Genomic DNA, 7,058 nt, shown 5'->3' with positions numbered 1-7,058 from the left:
CCATTTACCGATAAAATCGGTAATGTTGAATATGCATGTCCCATCACCTCTGACCGGCCATTAACTAGTCAATGATTCATTTAAAGGACCCTGGTTCACAAAGGATTACATTAGCCAAGGCAAGGCAGCTTTACTGATATACGCGAGGCAACTCAATGTGCTTCACACACAAGCAAAGGCACAACACCTAAAATCATTTCCAAAATGTTTAATAGATCATAATCAAAAGTATGGGGTGGATTTAAAAGCATTTCCATTGATTTACGCTGACTTCACTTCTGATGGTAGCGACTTCCATTCGCGTGCAGCATAACAGCTCAATGCAGCTTCACCATGTTTGCTTTGAAGCCTGCAGCCCTCAGAGCTACGGGCTTTGTATTCAATCAACATTTCTTTCATGTATCCATAGACCAATTTTCTACAGCTGATTGGGAGCCAGTGTAGATCTTTTGCATGTGTTCTAGTGTCTTTGTACTTGTTAGAACCTGAGATGCAGCATTCTGAGTGAGTTGCAGCTGTGTCATGCTCTTTTGAGGGAGTCCTTTAAGAAGAATGTTACAAGAATCAAGTCTACTGGAGATATGTTTCTCCTGGTCTGCTTGCAGTATGCAACCTCTTAGACTGGAGATGCTTTTTACGTGGTAAAAGGCTCAGTTTAAGTGGAGTTTCAGACTTAGTCTTTGGTTTCTAAAGACAGTGATTCTTTGGGGCCTATTTTGGTTCCAGGTGTCGGTCTAGCGCAAAGTGCAGTCTAATTTTGCACATGGAGTTCTATTTCTTTTGGCATTTTGCATTTTATCACCCTGTTTTTTGCCCTTTCTTTATATTTCTCCAATTCCGGTCTTGTTTTTTCCAATTTTGACTTCGAGCCTAATGTCGCTTGACATAATTGTTATAGACCCCTAATTTTAATATGAATCCAAAAAGGCATCACCTCCTAATGAACAAACCGATGCCAACTGTCATCTACTGTCGAGCAAATAAAGGCCCACTCACACTATTTGCATGGTTTCTGTGGTAAAAGTCACAATTAGAATGCTATAAATGCAGCGTCAATGTGAACTAGAGCGGGGTGCAGTCATGTCATCGGCAGATGTGCGGGTAATTACGAGGGGGAATGAGTGGTGATGTCTTAAAAGGAGATCAGGGGCAATTATAGTGATCTAAAGCCACATAGCTGAGCCCTGAGCACATACCTTCTAATTACCAGGCCAGAGCTCGCACCGCACAGAGAGCATAATAGATTTGGCACGTTGGCATGATCCAACAACGGTCACAGTGCGGCGTGCTGTCCTTTCATTATTTAAAAGTCTTGATTGCGCTCGCGGCTGCTGCATTTCATCCGCAGAGATGTTCGCCGTTGTTGTCGCTGCTAATGGTTGGGAGAGAGCCCGGTGATCTATTTCGCCGCTAATCACACAAAATTAATCGAAAAGTCATTCTCATATTGCAGAAGGACTTGTTGTGCATTGCGATCAAACTACGCACCGCCTCAGAACCCCCCACCCCAAGAGGCATATGATTTCATTTGATTGCCACACTCATCAAGCGCAAATGAAGATTAACGAACACGCAGTGGACGCTTCAAAATAATAACAGTGCAGTCGTCTTCGGGGCGCTAATTTGTCGAAGAACACGCCATTGCGCTCATTGGCATTTGCTAATGGTCTGCTCGTTGCGCTGGAGACAAGCAGCCTGCGTAGAGAAAATACACCAAGGCGTTGAAGCGCCTCAAGATCAAGCAGAATTTGAACAGAACTGCGTAAAAGGGAACAAACAGTTCCCGAACACATTCATCGATCAGAGCAAGTATTGATGGTTTTTTGCCCAAAGGACCAACTAGTTATTAGATGTGAGATTCATGAATTATTGTTTGCCGATTCCAAGTTGCACTGTACAAATTAAGCGCATGTGATGGGCAAGTTACCGCCAAATTGGAATATATTATATATTACTAGTTACTTGCATTTGAAAGTAACTAGTAATGAGTTAATCAAACTTAAGTTACATCTTTCTTTCATTTTTTTCTGATTTTAGCACTTTGAAAGACAAAAAAAAACAAATTTGCTACCATACTGTCGTTAGTAAAGTTAACTTGGAATGAGGTTTGTAAACTATTCACTGTTGGCTGTAATATTAAATGTTTGCTCTCTATGGTGGGAGATCATTATCTTAAATCAATAAGATTTCTTTTTTTTTTATTTTTTTTTTACAAATATTGGAATTGCTAGTTTGTCCCGTAAATAAAGACTGGAAACCATAAATGAAATAATCAACATACTCAATTTAATAAACACATATAACAGTGATAGATGACATCATTGATCATTTGTCCGACAAAATTTATTGAGTTGTTCGGGAGAGAAGACTCATAACTGTCGGTGGCGTTCACGACTTGGGCACCTTTCCGTCCTTACACTTTTGCCGACCGTCTTCGTCCTTTTGTGCTTGTTCCTTCTGCCGAATTAGCTTCAGCTTGTCGAAGCTCGTCATTTTCTTTGTTCCTGTTTTATACTTTTCCCTGCACATGACCTTTTCGCCTGTTCTTGTTTCCAGATGAACTGCATGCGATACTATGTGCGTAAGGATTCTTGACAGTTTCTTGATTTTTCCGCATCCAACCAGCAGCTCGCCAAATGCTCCACCTCCCTGCAGATATCCTGTGTGATCCGGAAGTGTCTCAACTCAACGCATATGTAATGAACATCTGGTGAGGCAGAACCGCCAAAGTTCACTCTCTTATCAGAGACACGAGATTGCAAATCGAGATCATGCCACACAAAAAGATAAATTAGCCAATGGAATAAACAATGGAGAAACGAAAAGCCTGATTAAAACAGAAGACCGAACGTGAATGGCTGAATTTGACTGACAAATGATTGCGCAATGGCTCAACCACATACGTTGGCAAAACTAAATTTGTCAGTATGAGAAAAGGAGAATGTCTCCAAGCCCCTAAAGAGACCACATTTTTAGACTGCCATTTTAGTCATTTTTCATCTAGTCATGAAGAAATCTTACATGTCAATCATTAGACAGAGTGTCGCTAATTAGTCATTATGTCACTAAATTGTGCTACCTCCAAATGGTTTTGGAGCCAATTCGTCAGGATACGTGGTGACGTGGCGGTTGAAGAAGAAGAGGACCCAAAAATACAGAGAAGCCAGGCAGGGGGAAACTTAAAGGGTATTTACTTAACAAAAACAAAAGGCAAATGAGGAAAAACTAAAATATGAAAAAGTGCAAAACAACAGCGACGAACAAAACACGACTTGACTGCGAGTCAGGTATAAAGACATGGACATGAACATCTAACACAGACGACTATGGACCAACAAGAACGGAAAGCAACCAGGGAACTAAATACAAACAAAGTGACGAGACAACGAGGAGCACCTGGACAAGACACAAAGGGTTGGAGGGAGCTGATTGGTTCAAAACTAGGGAGTGAGACGACAAGCACAGGTGAACACAATCAGATAGAGCACAAGACACACACCAAACAAGGAAAATCAAAAACAACAAACACAGACTATGACACAATTTTCAATTAAAGAGGAATAAAGAAAGCAAGGTAAGCCTCTATAACTTTCCAAAAAAAAGAAAGTTCAGAAAACAGTGGAGTTCACCTGCTCAAAGACCCGCGGCTATGCTCTTGTCATTTTAGCCCAGACGTATTTGAGGCCTTTCATTGCCCTCAGTTCATGAAAGCGGTCAGTGGCGTGTCTGTGTATGAACGACGGTTAAAAGCAAATGCAGCTACGGACAATGCTCAGTCACTTTACATCAAATTTGCAATAGAGGAAACTGCTTAGGACAGAAGCACCCATTCAGACAGAGACATAACATGCATGTCCAAAAATGACCAACTTGAGCTTCCTCATGTCTGTAATCTTCATTTTCATCGTGAGCTTCTTCTTCACTTTCATCATCTTTGACAATGCGCTGGCTTGAATTTAACACAATTTTACTAGTAAGTAAATCAATCCGAGCAAACAGTTAATTACATTCGGATTTCATTTTGAATATCACTTCATATGTGCAATTGTTATTTTTACAAATTATCGACCAATCTAAATGGGCTTGCCCTGCATGACCGTGCAATATTAATGGCTGATCAAAAGTGATGATTTTGGAGGTACAAGGATTTCGCCCGATGCCAGCGATATATTCGATGGGTGCTCTAGATGTCAGCCATTTTACAACACATCCCTAATTAGCCATGATGTCAGTCAGTGAACAGCTTTTCAGTCATCTTTAGATGACTCGTAATGACATTGAAGTCGAGGCCTCAGTGACTGACTCCCGCATTGAGCATTTGTAACAGGCACAACTCACGTATAGTGTGCCAGAGCAGCTGCATTACGTCTACATCCGAGTGAAGGTGTTCATGTAGCGAACATGGAGACAGATGCCTGACGTTGATGAGTAGTGTCGCGGGCGAGGCTGAGGGATCGCGTCCAACCGGCACGCTGACATGTAACTTGTGATTCAAAAGGAAGTCGATGACAACTCCATCGCGCCTGAGTCATCAAGGAAGCCACGGCGATACCTATCTGCTGTCCTTCATCTCGACTTCCTCTCTCGCTCTGTCAGTCTATAAATGTAAGATTGCCTCATGTGTTTGCTAGCTTGACTTAGCAGCAAAGTTGGAGACGACTTTAAGTCTTGCGGACTGTCAAGTCACCAGCAAGCATTGTTCCTTTCATTGTTTTGCAGATGTTGTCGGTGTCATTTTTAACATTCATCAAATACATCATCAGAATCCACGAGTCATCTGTCTGCCCATATCTAATCAACAGTCTCTCAGTCAAGTCCTTTTTTCCGTCTGTCCCTAATTAATGTATCATCCATCCGTTTCAGTCATACATATACTGCCGTCTGTTTGTCCTTTCACGTCTTGTCACCCATCAGTCCGTCCACCGTTTTTGTCATCTACATATCATTCATCCATCCGTTTATCAACCATATCCATTTGTCACTCTGTCAGTCCATCAGCTATCCATCCATCTCCTTTTATAAATCGGTCCGTCTGTCATCTTGTATCAGTCTGTCTGTCTGTCAATCTAAACCAAGCCAATCCAAATCTACTATATCTGTCGATCCGTCCGTCAGTCCATCCTTGTCCATTCAACAATCCGTCATCCATCTAACCATCCCGAAATCTTTTATCTGTCTGTCCAGCTAGTAACTGTATCCCTCTGTCATTCTCCCTGCTTGCCTCTCAATCATCAATGCATACATTCCATCTCCTGTCAGTCCTTCCAGGTCCATTCATTCATTCAACCATCCATCCAGCTAATATTTTTGGTCCCTCTATCCAACCAAACATTATATCCATGTCTGTCATCTGTCCTTCCATCTATCGGTCCATCTTCTGCATCTGTCCGTCCGTCGATGCATTTAGTATACACTGTTCAATCATCCATGTCTCACCCAAACACAAAATCACTGCATCTCCTCAATCTCAAAGTCTGCTGTGTCTGTGATAAAAGTCCAGTCAGTAGTTGGTCCAAGGACACATTAGCGGCACACATCCCGACCTAGCAGCTTTGACATTAATGGGATATTGATTTGGATCCTTTCCCAATAGCGTAGCGATCAGTCTTTTTCTTGATTTTGGCAAACTGATAAAAGAATCTCTATAAACCGCCCCAAACCGGTAGAAGCGACGGGGATCTCACATGAAGATGTCTGTGTGACGGTGCTCGATCCATCTCCAAGTCCCTGGCATCTGTCTGCCAGTGAAATGGTCAATTCCTCTGTGTCAAACTTCACTCTGCGACACACATCATAATGTTAGAGTCATGTCTCTTCCACGTCCACATGCAGAATTTTTACACCCCGGCCACAGGAAGTTGTATGATATCTATCCCCGTGCCAGTCTGTGAGCTCCCCCCTCACCCTACTGGTAGCCCCCAACCGACAGATGGAGACACTCATTCAATCCCCCCACCCCCCACACCCTGCAACTCTCCCCTCATCCTCCCAGGCATAGCCGTTCATCGTGCCTCGGGGAACATATGTGTCGCTTCTCAAAGTAAGTGCAATGTCTTGTTTAAGCGCTAACGCTGACATCTGAAATATTTTGTCGCAAGGGGTGAGACGTATTGTTTTTTCCCCCTCTCAGTTGTTTGGTGTGTTAGTTAACTCTGAGACAGGGATCGGACAAAATTGGCAAATTCGAGATAAAAAGTTTGTTAATGACCCAACTGTGAGCGCTTTAACACAACATCCTTTAATGAGAGGTAAACCACTGTTTAATACAACATTATTAATGTGAAGAAAAACTACATGGTGAATTTCATTTAGTACATTTTATTCTAAATATATTTGGTCCCGGTAAACAGAGAAAAATATGAAGTATATATATATATATATATATATATAAAACTAGTCCTTATCTGCCTTTGGCTTTTACAAAGAAACGAGCAAGGGTGGATTTAACATTCGTCTTATAATTATTTTTCTTTTACACTTTAAATAATTTAACCATATTGCTATGCACCCCTCTGCCAAAGTTGGTACAATTCCACAACGTGCAAGTTTTTGCTTAATTCCAAATCCTGCTTAAACCTTGACAGAGCACGTTAATAACAGTGTTCTTATTTTTCATATATTCTTTAAAACCTTTTTTCCCCAAACGCTTATGTGTGGCTGAGTGGTGACCTCGTGGTTTGTGTATCTTCCCTGCATTCACAATATTTGGTTCCCAATCTCGGCTAGAACGTTTCTGCGTGCAGTTTGTGTTCAGAACCAACGTGCTTCTAATTAACCAAAGAAGGCTTTTCGCACATGCTTTGCAGTGACATCTTAATATCGCCGCTTTAAAAATACTAACAAGCATCTTTGGAAATCATGCAGACGAATAAATAAATTAAAAAAAAAAAAAAAGGGCAGGGCCATAATGATTCTGGTTCTTTTTGGCCATAAGGCAACAACATTTAGTTGATGTCTCTCGGAGATGACCCTTTCCGATTGCTGGCGAGAGCCAATTACAACTTTCGCCGGTACAATCGCTGGGGACGATTAAAAGCAATTATCCATGCAGGTAGCGT

The 7,058-nt window shown here is 41.7% G+C and overlaps 1 long non-coding RNA gene across 1 annotated transcript; it reads right to left on the bottom strand.

Moving 5' to 3' along the window:
- Nucleotides 1-2,264: 2,264 nt before the first annotated feature.
- LOC148323308 (uncharacterized) lies at nt 2,265-3,772 on the bottom strand. The gene is made up of 2 exons (XR_015846536.1): nt 3,080-3,772; nt 2,265-2,660 (listed from the first exon to the last, which is right to left on the bottom strand). It is a non-coding gene; the product is annotated as an uncharacterized LOC148323308 (long non-coding RNA).
- Nucleotides 3,773-7,058: the final 3,286 nt, after the last annotated feature.

The sequence above is a fragment of the Idiotropiscis lumnitzeri genome, chromosome 14, assembly GCF_059441095.1.
Source record: "Idiotropiscis lumnitzeri isolate Australia: NSW breed Sydney's pygmy pipehorse chromosome 14, RoL_Ilum_1.0, whole genome shotgun sequence".
NCBI lineage: Eukaryota > Metazoa > Chordata > Actinopteri > Syngnathiformes > Syngnathidae > Idiotropiscis > Idiotropiscis lumnitzeri.
Note: the sequence above shows the minus strand (reverse complement) of the source record. Positions and strands in the feature narration are given on the sequence as shown.